This window comes from Papaver somniferum, chromosome 6, assembly GCF_003573695.1.
Source record: "Papaver somniferum cultivar HN1 chromosome 6, ASM357369v1, whole genome shotgun sequence".
Classification (NCBI taxonomy): domain Eukaryota; kingdom Viridiplantae; phylum Streptophyta; class Magnoliopsida; order Ranunculales; family Papaveraceae; genus Papaver; species Papaver somniferum.
In genome coordinates, this window is record NC_039363.1 from 58,544,808 (window position 1) to 58,559,630 (window position 14,823).

Sequence of the window (14,823 nt, forward strand, 5' to 3'; positions counted from 1 at the left end):
TCAAGGATCAATCAATTTCAATCAAAAACCAAAGGTTGGATTTACCAATTGATCGATTCAACGCACAACCTGTGATATTTCAATTATATAACAAAATATAATGCGGAAAAGAAATAACACAGACACCAGAAGTTTTGTTATCGAGGAAACCGCAAATGCAGAAAAACCATGTGACATAGTCCAGATTGAACACACATTGTATTAAGCCACTACAGACACTAGCCTACTACAAACTAACTTCGGTCTGGACTGTAGTTGAACCCCAATCAATCTCACAATGATCCAAGGTACAATTGTGCTCCTTACGTCTCTGATCCCAGCAGGATACTACGCACATGATTCCCTTAGATGATCTCACCCACAACTAAGAGTTGCTACGACCCAAAGTATAAGACTTTAATAAACAAATCTGTATCACACATAAAATTATACAGGAATAGATAAATCTCTCCCACAGAAATACCTACGAGTTTTGTTCCATCTTTTCATAAATCAAGGTGAACATGAACCAATTGATATGCCAGACTTATATTCTCGAATAACATCCTAGAAAGATCAATCACCTCAAAATAATCTTAATCGACTGGCGAAACAAGATATTGTGGAATCACAAACGATGAGACGAAGATGTTTGTGACTATTTTTCTATCTTGCCTATCGGAGAAATTAATCTCAAGCCAATCTTACAATCGCACTCAATCACGATAGAAACAACAAGATCAGATCATGCAACTAAAGAGAAAATAGTTGTGTCTGGCTTCACAATCCCAATGAAGTCTTCAAGTCGTTAACCTACAATGTCTCGGAAGAAATATAAGGTTAAAGGAGAATCGACTCTAGCTTATACAACTAGTATCACACAGCAGGTATGGGGATTAGGTTTCCCAGTTGCTAGAGTTATCCTTTATATAGTCTCCAAATCAGGATTTGCAATATAAGTTACCTTGGTAACAAAGCATCCAATTTTCACCATTAGATGAAAACCTGATTAGATTCAAGCTAATATCTTTTAAACCTTAGATAGAACTTAGCTTGTTATACACAAATGAAATGCACGTTCATTTAGGTTTGTGTAACCGTACCTAAACGTGTACACCTAGTTGGTTCAACAGTAGTTAACCAATGGTTAGCTATATGAGCACTTTCATATCAACCTTATTCATCTTCACCATAACTAGTTCAAATGACTTAAAAGAACTAGTTAGAGAGTTGTTCAATTGGTTAGATCTCATAGAAGTATATAAGACACAATCGAAGCAAAAACGATTTTGATTCACTCAAATCAATTCATGAACATTATAGCCACGGTTTTCAAAATTTACATTCCTTAGTTTATATATGTCTTAGTTAATGAATAAACCATTTTTAGAAAATAACCCAATAAAGTATGCATACCTGTACGCATACTTAAGTACTCGGATTGAGTTTGTTTTCAGTTCACAAACTCCAGCAGAAATTCACGGGATGTGAACTTCCGGCAGTACGCCTACGGGTATGCGGACTTATCTTTCAGACATCCTGAACCAGTAAAGTACGCATACTTTAGTTCAAGGTTATATATTCTAAAATCTCATTTCAATTATTGAAACATTCTTAGAGGATGTTAAATAGAGGTTATTCGCACACTATTTTTCATCAAAGCAGTTTTCAAGATATTGAAATAATGAACATGACTTTCGTCACTTGTAAAGATGAACTTGACCAAAGTGAAAGCTTACCAACACATATTCGAGAAATAGATAAGCGAGATAAACTCGGCTCGAAATAGCACATGTGTATAATCAAAGTCAATATAGAAATACAACTCTTGTCTCAAGATAGGAGATAGAGTAGATAGACTTTTGAGTTTAGATAAATTCAAGTCTCCACATACCTTTTAGTCGATGAAGTTCCACCAGTTCCTTGAGTAGATATTCGTCTTTGCATGATGAACACCGTGGAATCTAGAGCTCATCTACACTTTCTATTCTAGTCCGAGACCTAGCTATAAGTATACTAGAAATCAAGACTTATAGTTTTGGAAATTAAACTTGACAAACAAGCTTGAGATAGCAATGCTTGCGAGTTCGACCGAGCAGTGCTCTAATATTATATTTTCTAATGAGACTAAGTCGTATAGATATATAGACTTTTACATTATACATATTTGATATTTCGAGCTGAGTTTATCTCGCTTATTTATTGGAAGGTTTTTGCTTTAGCTATGTTCATCATATTCTTGACGAGTTTAGTTGGAAACAATTTATTTGTTGGAAACTAAATATTAAGTCAAAAGATGATCGTGTGAAAATTACTTTGAACATCTTATATGATTTGTGTGAGACAGTCATTTGATGTTATCTCGGGAAGTTTCATATTGATCATTCGATCACATGAAAAGTACTTGAAGATAATGGTACATATGAGATTACCATTGTCGTCTTCCCAGGATGTTTCAATGATTAAAATGAGAGTTTAGAACAATTACCCATGTCTGGATATAACACGGTATCCATACCTAGTATGCGAACTGTATTGTGATGATTCAGGTCTGGAACTCTTGTTTGCGTACCAAGTATGCAAACGGATTTACCAGAGAAGGTCCGAAACTCTTGTTTACATACCTACTTTGCGAACGGGTTTACCTGAGTTGGGTCCAGAACAGTTGTTCGCGAACTGGTCTTGCAAACGGCTTGACTAGGCCAAGGTACGGAGCTGTTGTTCGCGTACCTGGTTTGCGAACACAATGGTGAAGTTCTAAAATCGGTTATGTATGATTCTCATACTCATGAACTAAAACATTTATGATTTAAGGAATGCAATCTTTGCAAATCGTGTTTTAATGTTCATGAATTGATTCTTGTATAAGTATTTTGTACGATTACGAATCAAACCGATTCCGATTCAATTTGTTCATATATATTTTTATGAGATGGTGAAAATTGAATAAATCTATTTGAAACACAATAAGATTCATTTGATTATCTTTCATGATTGATTGATCTTCATATTTGATCTAAGTGTTAGATGAATATGGCTAAGACAAAAGTGTTCATATGGCTAACTTCGGTAAACTGTTATTGAGACAACTCAATATACACATTTAGGTACGGTAACCCATATCTAAATATAAGTATATTTCATTTGTGTGTAACAAGTTAAGACCATCTAACGGTGGAGATTGATTGCTTAATTTCTAAGCAGACTTAGCTTGAATCTTAAATCAGGAGTTCATCTAATGATGAATATTGAATGCTTTGTTTCTAGGTATCTTAACTTTGATTGCAGGCAACCCTGATTTGAAAGACTATACAAGAGAGAACTCTAGCAACTGGAAAATCTAATCCCGGCACTTTCATGTGTCCTAGTTGCAAACTAGAGTTGATTCTCTTTAACCTGGGTTTTTCCAAAACCATTATTAGGTAAACGACTGGAAGACTTCATTTGGGATTCATGAAGTCAGACCCAACTATTTTCTCTGTAATTGCGTATTCTGATCTTACTTGTTCTATCGTATTGAGTTTTATCTTGTCTAAGATTTACTCGGGATTTATCTCCGATAGGTAAGATATAAAAATTAATCACAACAGTTCTCCGTCTCAGACTCTTGTGGTTCCATAATAACTTTTCATGTTAATAAGTTAGGTTATTGTGAGGTGACTAACACTTCTAGGCTGCTCTTCGGGAGTATAAGACCGGATTATTAGTTGGTTCCTATTCACCTTGATTTTCGTATCAAAAGATGGAAAAACAAAATAAAGGATAGACATATCCATGGGAGACAGATTTGTTTATAAGTCTTCAACTTTGGGTTGTAGCAACTCTTAGTTGTGGGTGAGATCATTTAAGGGAATCAAGTGCGCAGAATCCGGCGTGGTTATAGAGGCGTAAAGAATACGTTTATTAGTTGGTTCTTATTGCTAGTGCTTGATTTTGTTCTTACTATGGTGTTTTTATGTTTGTGCAGGTGTTTTTGGAGAAATACACTTGTGTGGAAAAAGTTGCTCAAAAAGTGCTATTTGGACCCCTGGAGGACATTTGTTATACGGACCCCATATTTGGCTAAGGGACACCCAAGGTTATGTGTAGACCAAATTCATCCTCAGCACCCAAATTTGTGATCAGCACCCATCTTCTATTCGCACCCCATAAAAGGATAGGGGCACTTCATCTTCAATATTTCAAAAATAAAAAATGGCGGGAAAAATATTCACTTCACTGGCAGATTTTTCGATCGGATTTTGGAGGAGTTTTTGTGCGATTCAATCGCTGAAACTTCATGGGTAGTTGTGATATGTCCTAACAAAGCTGGTATGGGTGTTTGTTTCGATCAAATTTGGCTGGATAACTTGGTTTAATCCAAACAGGGAGTTGGAGGAAAAACATGAGCTTGCACGAGTTGTGAGGAATTTAAACGTGTTCTGCTCATGTTTGATGACTCGAGCAACACTTTGGACCTTGAAAAAGATAAATAAGGAGATTTTGCAGATGTAGAAACGCGTGAGAAGCTAAATCAGGGAAGAAAATATTCCCAGAATATTTTCTTTACTGCCCGAGTTCAATGAAGAATATTGAGAATTATGGCGTGATTAAATGAGGCTGAGGAGTATAAATAGATTGCTGGGATCATAGATAAGGAGGCGGAGAGTTTGGGGTCGAGAGGAGAGCTCAGGAGGCGTGAATCAAGAGTTTTCAGAACTCTGTTTCTGCTGCTCCACGAAGAACAAAAGACCACCAGAGGCAGTCGTCTATCAACAGTGACAACGACAACCACACGAGGGTCGCAGAGATACAACAACAGCAGTTCTTTTTTATCGTTCTTTGTAACAGTGTTTTGAAACAATTATAAACGTTGCAAACACCCGATTTTCATCATTTTCTCCATTTCATCATTTGTACACCTACTTTGAGCAATGAAATCAACTTTTGAGCGTGTTTCCAACATCATGATGAGCTAAACCCAATCCTTGGGGCTATGGAGGAAGCCGTTGTTTCGGTAAAAGTGATATATTTCTATTAATTAATTACAACAACTCTATTATGATTTTTGCATTGAACTAAAAATTGTTTATATGATTTTGATTAGTTAGGTGTATTTTCTCTTGATAGAATATGCTTGCTTTAGGGTTTTGATATTCTATGCTTGGATTAACATCTATTCTTTTGGAAATCTACATGTCTAGGCAATACTATTAGAATCAATTTGAATGTTGAGTTGCATAATTATTGTTTTATTAAATCACTAATATCAACCAATGGTGGAATCCTAGCCCCATTCTCTCCATAATTTTCACAACATCTTTTTAATTTAGTTCGCTATTTTTATTTATTAAAAAAAATCTAAAAATCCTCTTTCACAAGTCTTGAACGAATCATATTACTACAACAACTTTGAAAACACATCAACTATACCTTATTCGGTGTGAGACTTGGTCAGGGCTCAACTACATTCAAGTCTGAAGTTAACTTGTAGTAGGCTAGAGTCTGTAGCGGCTTAATACTGTGTGGTATTCAAATCTGGACTAGGTCCAGGGGTTTCCTCGTTAATACAATGTGGTATTCATATCTTAGAAACCGTATTTGAAGAGAATACCTCTGAGAAAGAAGCTAGGCTTCAAAACCTAAATTCTTATTGGGAAAACCTTTGTATCGTTGATGAAGATTCATTTGATGAGTGTAATCATAATATTTTGCGTTAGGTAAGACTATTCCTGAAAAGGATATTGCGATGAAAATTCTCAGATCGCTGCCAGTTAGATACGATTCGAAGAAACATGCCATCGTTGAAAGAAATAACCTTAAAACACTTTCCAGGAATTTGCTTGTTGGAAAGCTAAATATTTTTGATGTTGAACTGAGTAAGAGAGAAAACTCCGTGTGTCATGCAATCATGTTGCTGCACCTGATGTACATTCTCTATGTCATGAATTGATTGATATGAAAGATGTGAGTTGCTTTAGTTCAACTCTTTTACTTTTTGTACAACAGTTGAACAAAATTCTTAGACAGAGAAAAATAAAGTCTCGTAAAAAATCTACCTCACCAGTCAACGAAATTGATAGGAAAGATCACAAAGACCGTGATGATGGAACTTGTTCCAAGTGCTACAGATATGGTCATCATATCTCTTGTTCTCCTAATAAGGAGGTTAATGAGATGACCAAAGCATGGATGGAAACTCTTGACTACTGTCCTGAGGAAGAATCCTATGAATGTTATCTCACTTACTTTGATGATAATCACACTTTTCTCTCCAACAACTCTGATTATTCCATGATAAACAATCAAACTTCCCATATGATAAAATTGATCTCTTGACCAAAGATTTGTACTCAATGAAGAGTATGTTTCAACTAGACAAGGAAGCCTGGATTAAAAGGATTGAAAATCTGGAATGTCAACTAAAAAAATTAAGAAAATAAAATGTGATATCTCACAACCATGATCACAATAATAAAAATCGTTTCACTCGAAAAACCCTTTTAAACTCAATCAGCATACTACTCCTGAAAACATGTTGCGTTCAAGCTCTTCTTGTAAAGAGAAAAACATGCAAGGAAACAACAAATCCTAAGTCTTCCTTGTGTAAAAACCAGGATCACCTAAAGATGTATTACATAAAGGTTCTTGAAAAACCTTCTTCTATTAATCTATTATATCAGAAGAAGAGAAGAAAATCTCATAAGAAATCAACATCACTTTCGAAAGAGATATTCAGAATCATTCATAGTTTGCAAAAAAATTGATAAATAGAGCTTCCAGAACATTGCAGGAAAGGAAGATGTTCTCTTTTATCCATTCCTCCATAAAGAGAAATCAAAGACAAGGAATAAGGAATTCATCCTCACCTCTTGAGAAAACACCCGATCCTTTACTGGATGGGAGAAATTACAAGTTGTAATAGTTTCTGAGAGTGTTCTTGTATTTCTTTATACGAGACCATAATATCCAAAAGGGGTGTGAAAAAGTTCATGATGCTTCATAATTCTTGAGCTAGACGAGAATCTATTCTCATGATTAACTTGTTTATGTATCTTCTTCTTATGCTCTAAATTCGTTTATTGAGCTAAGAACCATTTCTTGTATTTATGTTCGTGAAAAATAGCTTGTGCACATCCTGGGTATGTGTATGGAGTTTGATTGACGAAGCCCTGTTGGGATCCAAAATTATTTTAGGGTTTTGGTCAAAGGTTATTTTGGGAATTTATTCCGTATCTTCTTCTTTTTAAGGTTGAAGGTTTCATTTCTTGAGCAAAGCATTTCATTTACTTTTAATCATGTCCTCATCAAGTCTTTCCAGTAAAAAAGATGATGTATGGACTGTTCTCTTTCCTTCTAACAGAGTTCGTTTTGATTCTTCTGATAGTGAGTTGAGTTGACAAAGGTGATTCCTCTTCTGATGTGAATCCATCAATCTCTCAACTTGATAAGCTCTCACTAACTATGAATCTTGTTTTGGAACAAGTACATGCCTTAAAGAATGAACTCGAAAAATCTTCAAAGTAAGTGAAATGTCTTCTGTTCAATGTTAAAATAATGTCTAGCAAACTTCTTATGAGAATTTATTCTTATGTTTAAGAAGGAAAACTAGGGTTTGTGAAAAGGCGGGGGTCTAACAACCACACCCAATATTTCGCTTAGCAATCTGTATGGACTAACTCCAATGTACTTTCAAGAGAATCAACTAGACAGCCAGACTCGATCTTAAGAAAAATATATCCAAGAGTTGTATCTCTATTTCTTAATTCAATCCGCAATCAAATAAATAGGAATTTGCGAGCCCGATTGAATACAAGAAATAACTTGGACGGTATCAAAAACCAATATCCAAGTGTCAATCAATATAATCAACGATCAAAGGTTGGATTCACAATTGATTGAACTCACGCACAACCTGTGAAATTTCAATTATATAAACAAATATCATGCCGAAAAAAAATAACACAGACACCAGAAAAAAAATTAACGAGGAAACCGCAAATGCAGAAAAACCCCGGACCTAGTCCAGATTTGAACACCACACTGTATTAAGCCGCTACAGATACTATCCTACTCCAAGTTAACTTCCCACTGGAATGTAATGGATCCCTAACCAATCTCACACTGATCAAGGTACAGTCGTGTTCCTTACGCCTCTAGAACCACGCCAGATTCTGCGCACTTGATTCCCTTAGCTGATCTCACCCACAATTAAGAGTTTCTATGACCCAAAGTCGAAGACTTGATAAACCAATCTGTCTCACACAGAAAAGTCTATTGAATAGATAAATCTGTCTCCCACAGATATACCTATGAGTTTTGTTCCGTCTTTTGATAAATCAAGGTGAACATGAACCAATTGATATACCAGACTTATATTCCCGAAGAACAACCTAGAAATATCAATCGCCTCACAATAATCTTAATCGTAAGGTTGCGAAACAAGATATTGCGGAATCACAAACGATGAGACGAAGATGTTTGTGGCTACTTTTTATCTTGCCTATCGGATATTAAATCTCGAGCAAATATTTGAGAAGATAGTACTCAATCATGATAGAAAACAACAAGTTCAGAACACGCAGCTACAGAGAAAATAGTTTGTCCTGGCTTTACAATCCCAATGAAGTCTTCAAGTCGTTAACCTACAGAGTTTTGGAAAAACCTAAGGTTAAAGGAGAATCGACTCTAGTCGCAACTAGTATCACATAAGAGGTGTGGGGATTAGGTTTCCCAGTTGCTAGAGTTCTCCATTTTATAGTCTTTAAATCAGGGTTTGCAATCAATGGTACCTTGGTAACAAAGCATTCAATATTCACCGTTAGATGAAAACTTGATTAGACTCAAGCTAATATCTTTCAATTGTTGGATCGAACTTAGATTGTTACGCACAAATGAAAAGTGACTTCATTTAGATATGAATACCCGTACCTAAACGTGTGCACCTTTGTTGGCTCAAAAATAGTTAGCCGAAGTTAGCCATATGAACACTTTCATGTCAACGATATTCATCTTAACCATAACTAGTTCAAATGAAACTAGTTCTAGAGTTGTTCAATTGTTTATATTCTCATAGAAGTATACAAGCCACAATTGAAGCAAAATCGATTTTGATTCACTCGAATCAATTCATGAACATTATAGCCACGGTTTTTAAAAGATTGCATTCCTTAATATATAAATATATTAGTTCATGAAAAAACCGATTTAGAACATAACTTACTCAAGTATGGACTTGGATTGTGTTCGCCAGTATGCAAATAGGTACGCATACTGTCATTCACATCCGAACTCAGTTGAATATAGTGTGCATACGGGTACGCATACTAAAGTTCACGGACTTCAACTGACTTCGCCAGTACGCATACGTGAATGCATACTATAACTCCCGGACTTCAACTGACCAACCAGTACGCATACGGGTATGCATATTAGCTTCTCGGTCTTGGATTACACATATGCAAGTACGCATATTGTGCTATATCCAATCATGGTTATTTGTTCTAAACTCTCATTTCAATCATTGAAACGTTCTTGGAAAAAGACAATAGTTGTCTCACACAAACTATTAGCTTCAAAGCAATTTTCAAGTGATCGAATGATCAATACGAAACATTCCGAGTCTACATCAAATGACTGTCTCACACAAATCATGTAAGATGTTACAAGGCGATTTTCACATGATCATCTTTTGACCTTCGTCAAGAATATAAGATGAACTTGGTTAAAGCGATAGCATACCAACACATATTTCGAGAAATATGTAAGCGAGTTAAACTCATCTCAAAATATCAAATGTGTATAATCGAAGTCTATATAGATATACGACTTTTGTCTCAAATAAGAGATAGGGTAGATAGACTTTGAGTGATAGATGATTTCAAGTCTCCACATACCTTTTGTTGATGAAGTTCCACAAGCTCCCCTTAGTAGTTCTTCGTCTTCAATCGATGAACGCCGTGAAGTATAATGCTCAACTACACTTATTACCCTAATACGAGACTTAGCTATAAGTAGACTAGAAATCAAGACTTATAGTTTTGGCAACTAAACTTGACAAACAAGCTTGAGGTAGCAACGCTTGCGAGTTCGACCAAGCAGTGCTCTAACAGTTTGGAATAATAATTATTGTGATTACACATAGTTATTTCAAGGATTTACATCTTGCATTGTTTTTAGATTTATTTATTTATTTATTTAAATTCTAAAGTTATTTGGAAGATGATTTTTGCAGTATTTCACCTTTTTGATTTCATATATTGCAATTGCTTATGAGATATATATGTGTTTACGTTCGTGAACTGTGATTATCTCATATATTCTCAAAAGTTAAGTCTATTATATCTTTATGCAAATATTTATAAAAGATAGAATGGACTTTTGAAAAATTCTGCAGTTTTGATCTTTCCCTGATCCACTTTTGTGTGAAAGTAGTGTATGACTCCGTAATTTTTATAATGTTGAGTCTTTCCGATTAAATTAATCAAAAAGGTCTCCTTGTGGTTAATTTATTCGAGTTTACTGGATACAAATCTATGTGATTTGTTTATGTCCAAAGAAATCCTTCTTTTCTTGTAATAGTAAGGTCGCTCATGTTGTTCTCTTGGGAATGACATCAAATGAGGGAGAGTTCTTAATTAAACTTGTGCTTAATTGTCATATATTTGTAGGGAGTGCGGCTGTGAAATATTGTAGGAGTTAACTTGTATCTTTATAAATTCCTTGATGAATACACTAAGTTTCGCTTATGTGAAATCATCGAAACAAAGTTGATATGTTATCTTTTAGTCATGAAGTATCTTTTTGGAAATTTCATTATGATCTTGTAATTATCGTACCTTTGCCAATTTATATTGATAAAAAGTGGGAGAATTATTTGGTACTTCACACTACATACATATGGTTTACGGATCATTATGCAAGGGGGAGTGGTTTTCATTATAATATGGAAGTATTTACTAAGGGGGAGTGATACATATCACCATAGTATTATTTCAAATTTGTGATACAATTGGACTTTGATTATCTATAATAATACTATGGCACTATATAACAATGATCGAGAACATATGTTTTCTACGAATCTTCAACAACAATGATTCTGAGTTGAACACGTTCAGAATCGCTGAAGTACTTGGAGTAACGAAGAATTCAAGGAATGTCGAAGAGCCAATGAAATCAAGCATGATGGATGAGAAGCTACAAAGTTTATTTATTTTGTAATCCATATGTATTGATAGTTTTGTCACTGAAATTGACAAATGGCGGAGATTGTTAGAGCACTGCTCGGTCGAACTCGCAAGCATTGCTATCTCAAGCTTGTTTGTCAAGTTTAGTTGATCAATACTATATATTTGATTTCTAGTCTACCTATAGCTATGTCTCGGATTAGGATCGAATGTGTATTGAGCTTTAGACTTCATGGCGTTTACCAATTGAAGAAGAAGATCTACTGAGGAGCTTGGATGAATTTCATCAACAAAAGGTATATGGAGACTAAAACTTATCTATCACTCATAAGTCTATTCAATTTTATCTTCTAATGATAGTAAGTCATATAGCTATATAAACTTTTACATTATACACATTTGATATTTATCGATATATATGTTGGAAGCGTTTTGTTGTGGCTGTACGTTCATCATATTCTTGACGAGTTTAGTTGGAAACAATTTATTTGTTGGAAACTAAATATTAAGTCAAAAGATGATCATGTGAAAATTACCTTAAAAATCTTATATGATTTGTATGAGACAGTCATTTGATATTAGCTCGGGAAGTTTCGTATTGATCATTCGATCACTTGAAAAGTACTTGAAGCTAATCGTACGCGTGAGACTACCATTGTCGTCTTCCAAGGATGTTTCTATGATTGAAATGCGAGTTTATAACAATTACCCATGTCTGGATACAACACGGTATGCATACCTATTATGCGAACTGTATTGTGATGATTCAGGTCTGGAACTGTTGTTTGCGTACCAAGGATGCGAACGGATATACCTAAGAAGTTTCAGGACTCTTGTTTGCGCACCTAGTTTGCGAACGGGTTTACCTGAGTTGGGTTTGGAACAACTGTTCGCGAACCAGGTTTGCGAACGGCTTGACTAGGCCAAGGTCCGGAGTTATTGTTCGCGTACTTGGTTTGCGAACACAGTGGTGAAGTTCTAAAATAGGTTATGTATGATTCTCATGCTCATGAACTAAAATATTTATGATTTAAGGAATGCAATATTTTCCAACCATGGCTTATTGTTCATGAATTGATTCTTGTATAAGTACTTTGTACGATTACGAATCAAACCGATTTCGATTCAATTTGTTCATAAATATTTCTATGAGATTGTAAACAATTGAACAACTCTATTTGAAATACAATTAGATTCATTTGATTATATTTCATGATTGATTGATCTTCATATTTGATCTAGAAGTGTTAGATGAATATGGCTAAGACAAAAGTGTTCATATGGCTAACTTCGGTTAGCTGTTATTGAGCCAACTCAATATACATCGTTTAGGTATGATAACCCATATCTAAATATAAGTATATTTCATTTGTGTGTAACAAGCTAAGACCATTTAAAGGTGGAGATTGATTGCTCAATTTCTAAGCAGACTTAGCTTGAATCTTAAATCAGAAGTTCATCTAACGGTGAATATTGCTTTGTTACTAAGCTATCTTGTCTTTGATTGTAAGAAACCCTGATTTGAAAGACTATATAAGGGAGAACTCTAGCAACTAGAAACCTAATCCGGGCACTTTCATGTGTCCGAGTTGCAAACTAGAGTCGATTCTCCCTTAACCTAGGTTTTTCCAAAACCATTATTAGGTTAACGACTTGAAGACTTCATTTTGGATTTGTGAAGCCGATCCAACTATTTTCTCTGTAGTTTCGTATTATGATCTTACTTGTTCTATCGTATTGATTTTTATCTTCTCTAAGATATACTCGATATTTATCTCCGATAGGTAAGATATAAAACGTAATCACAACAGTTCTTCGTCTCAGACTCTTACGATTCCACAATAATTTTTCCTGTTAAACAGTTGGTTATTGTGAGGTGATTACTATTTCTAGGATGCTCTCAGGGAGTATAAGACCGGATTATTAGTTGGCTCCTTTTCATCTTGATTTTCATATCAAAAGATAGCACAAACAAAATAAAGGATAGACATATCTGTGAGAGGCAAATTTGTTTATAAGTCTTCGACTTTGGGTCGTATCAACTCTTAGTTGTGGGTGATCAGCTAAGGGCTCAATTACATTCCAGTCTGAAGTTAACTTGTAGTAGGCTAAAGTTTGTAGTGGCTTAATACAGTGTGGTGTTCAAATCTGGACTAGGTCCCGGGGTTTTTCTGCATTTGAAGTTTCCTCGTTAACAAAATTTCTGGTGTCTGTGTTATTTCTTTTCTGCATTATGTTTTTATATAATTTAAATATCATAGGTTGTGCTTAGTTCAATCAGTTGATAAATCCGACCTTGTTTGTTGGATAGAACTTGATTGACACTTGGACATTGGTCTTTGGTACCCTCTAAGTTATTTCTCATATCAATCAGGCTCGCGGATTTCTATCTGTTTGATTTGCTGATTATATTGAGAAAGAGATAAAAACTCTTTGATATAATTCTTGATTGAGTCTCGTTTTTAAGTTGGTGATCTCGGAATTATATTGGAGTTTAGTCCATACAGATTGCTGAACGAATTATTAGGTGTGGTTGTTATACCCCCGTTTTTTTCAATTCCTTATTACTATGACCATACTATTATGATCATGTCTCATCACTGGAGTATTATATATAACTAGGCAATCATCCGTGGCCGTACCGGCGCGGGCTATTTCATACCGTTATTTTCTGGGGTGCTTTGCTGTCGCACCACGTTCTTCTTTCTGTTATCCTCTGGTTTGTATCTCCCAAGTCACATAGTTGTGTGTGTGTTTTTTAGTGAAATTTTTTGTGTTCAATTTCTAGAAGGCGTGGTCATTAGTAGTGTGGGTGATAACGGTGAAGTTTGTTGGTATTAAATTGATTTCATTTTAGTCTGAAATTGTTTTCATTTTAATTTGATTCTATCAAACTTCAAGCGGTCAATCAAATTTTTATCTGCAATTGATCGAATCCATTTTCGCATAGTGGAATTTAAGGTTAGTTTTTTGTTTTGTTTTTTTGTTATGAAGATAATCAAATAGAGGGTAGAAAACGGTCAAGTTCCAATAGAGAATGCAGTTGACGGTGTTACTAACAAAGTTTTTGATGTGAACAATATTGATTTAGGTGACACTTCCTGTTGATTATATTAAGTCAATATTGTTTTTGGTATGTGTTAAATGATAGTTTGTGCTGTGTTTTGGTTTCTTATATTTTTGAATGCGAGTTAATCAATGAAACTATTGGTTTTCTCTTGGTTTCTTTTAAAGAGCACACCCTGTGTGAAAAAAGCTGAACGAATGTATAATTGATTTATTGAATATATGCATGTTGATTTTAAATTATGTGAAATCAGGAAATGGGTATTATTGAAACAGATATTGTGTCATATAACTAATCAGTCTTGACTTTGATATTTTTTTTATTAAATCACCTAAGTCCATTGACGATTTGCACCTGTAACTTGGTCACTTTTTCCTAGTATTGCTCAATCTGCCATATTGGTTCCCGTTTCTCATGTAATGGTGATGTTTTAGACACCGTTTCATCAATATGAATTATTCATCTATGTGCCTTCTAGAATCTTTTAAAAGGGCATAGGCCTTGGATTAATAGTTTGAAAATTATAGCATCGAACATAGAGTCATTCACAGTTGAAATTTCTGAAAGTCTGCCTCTGATACATTTTTGTTGTGCAGGTTTGCAGTACTC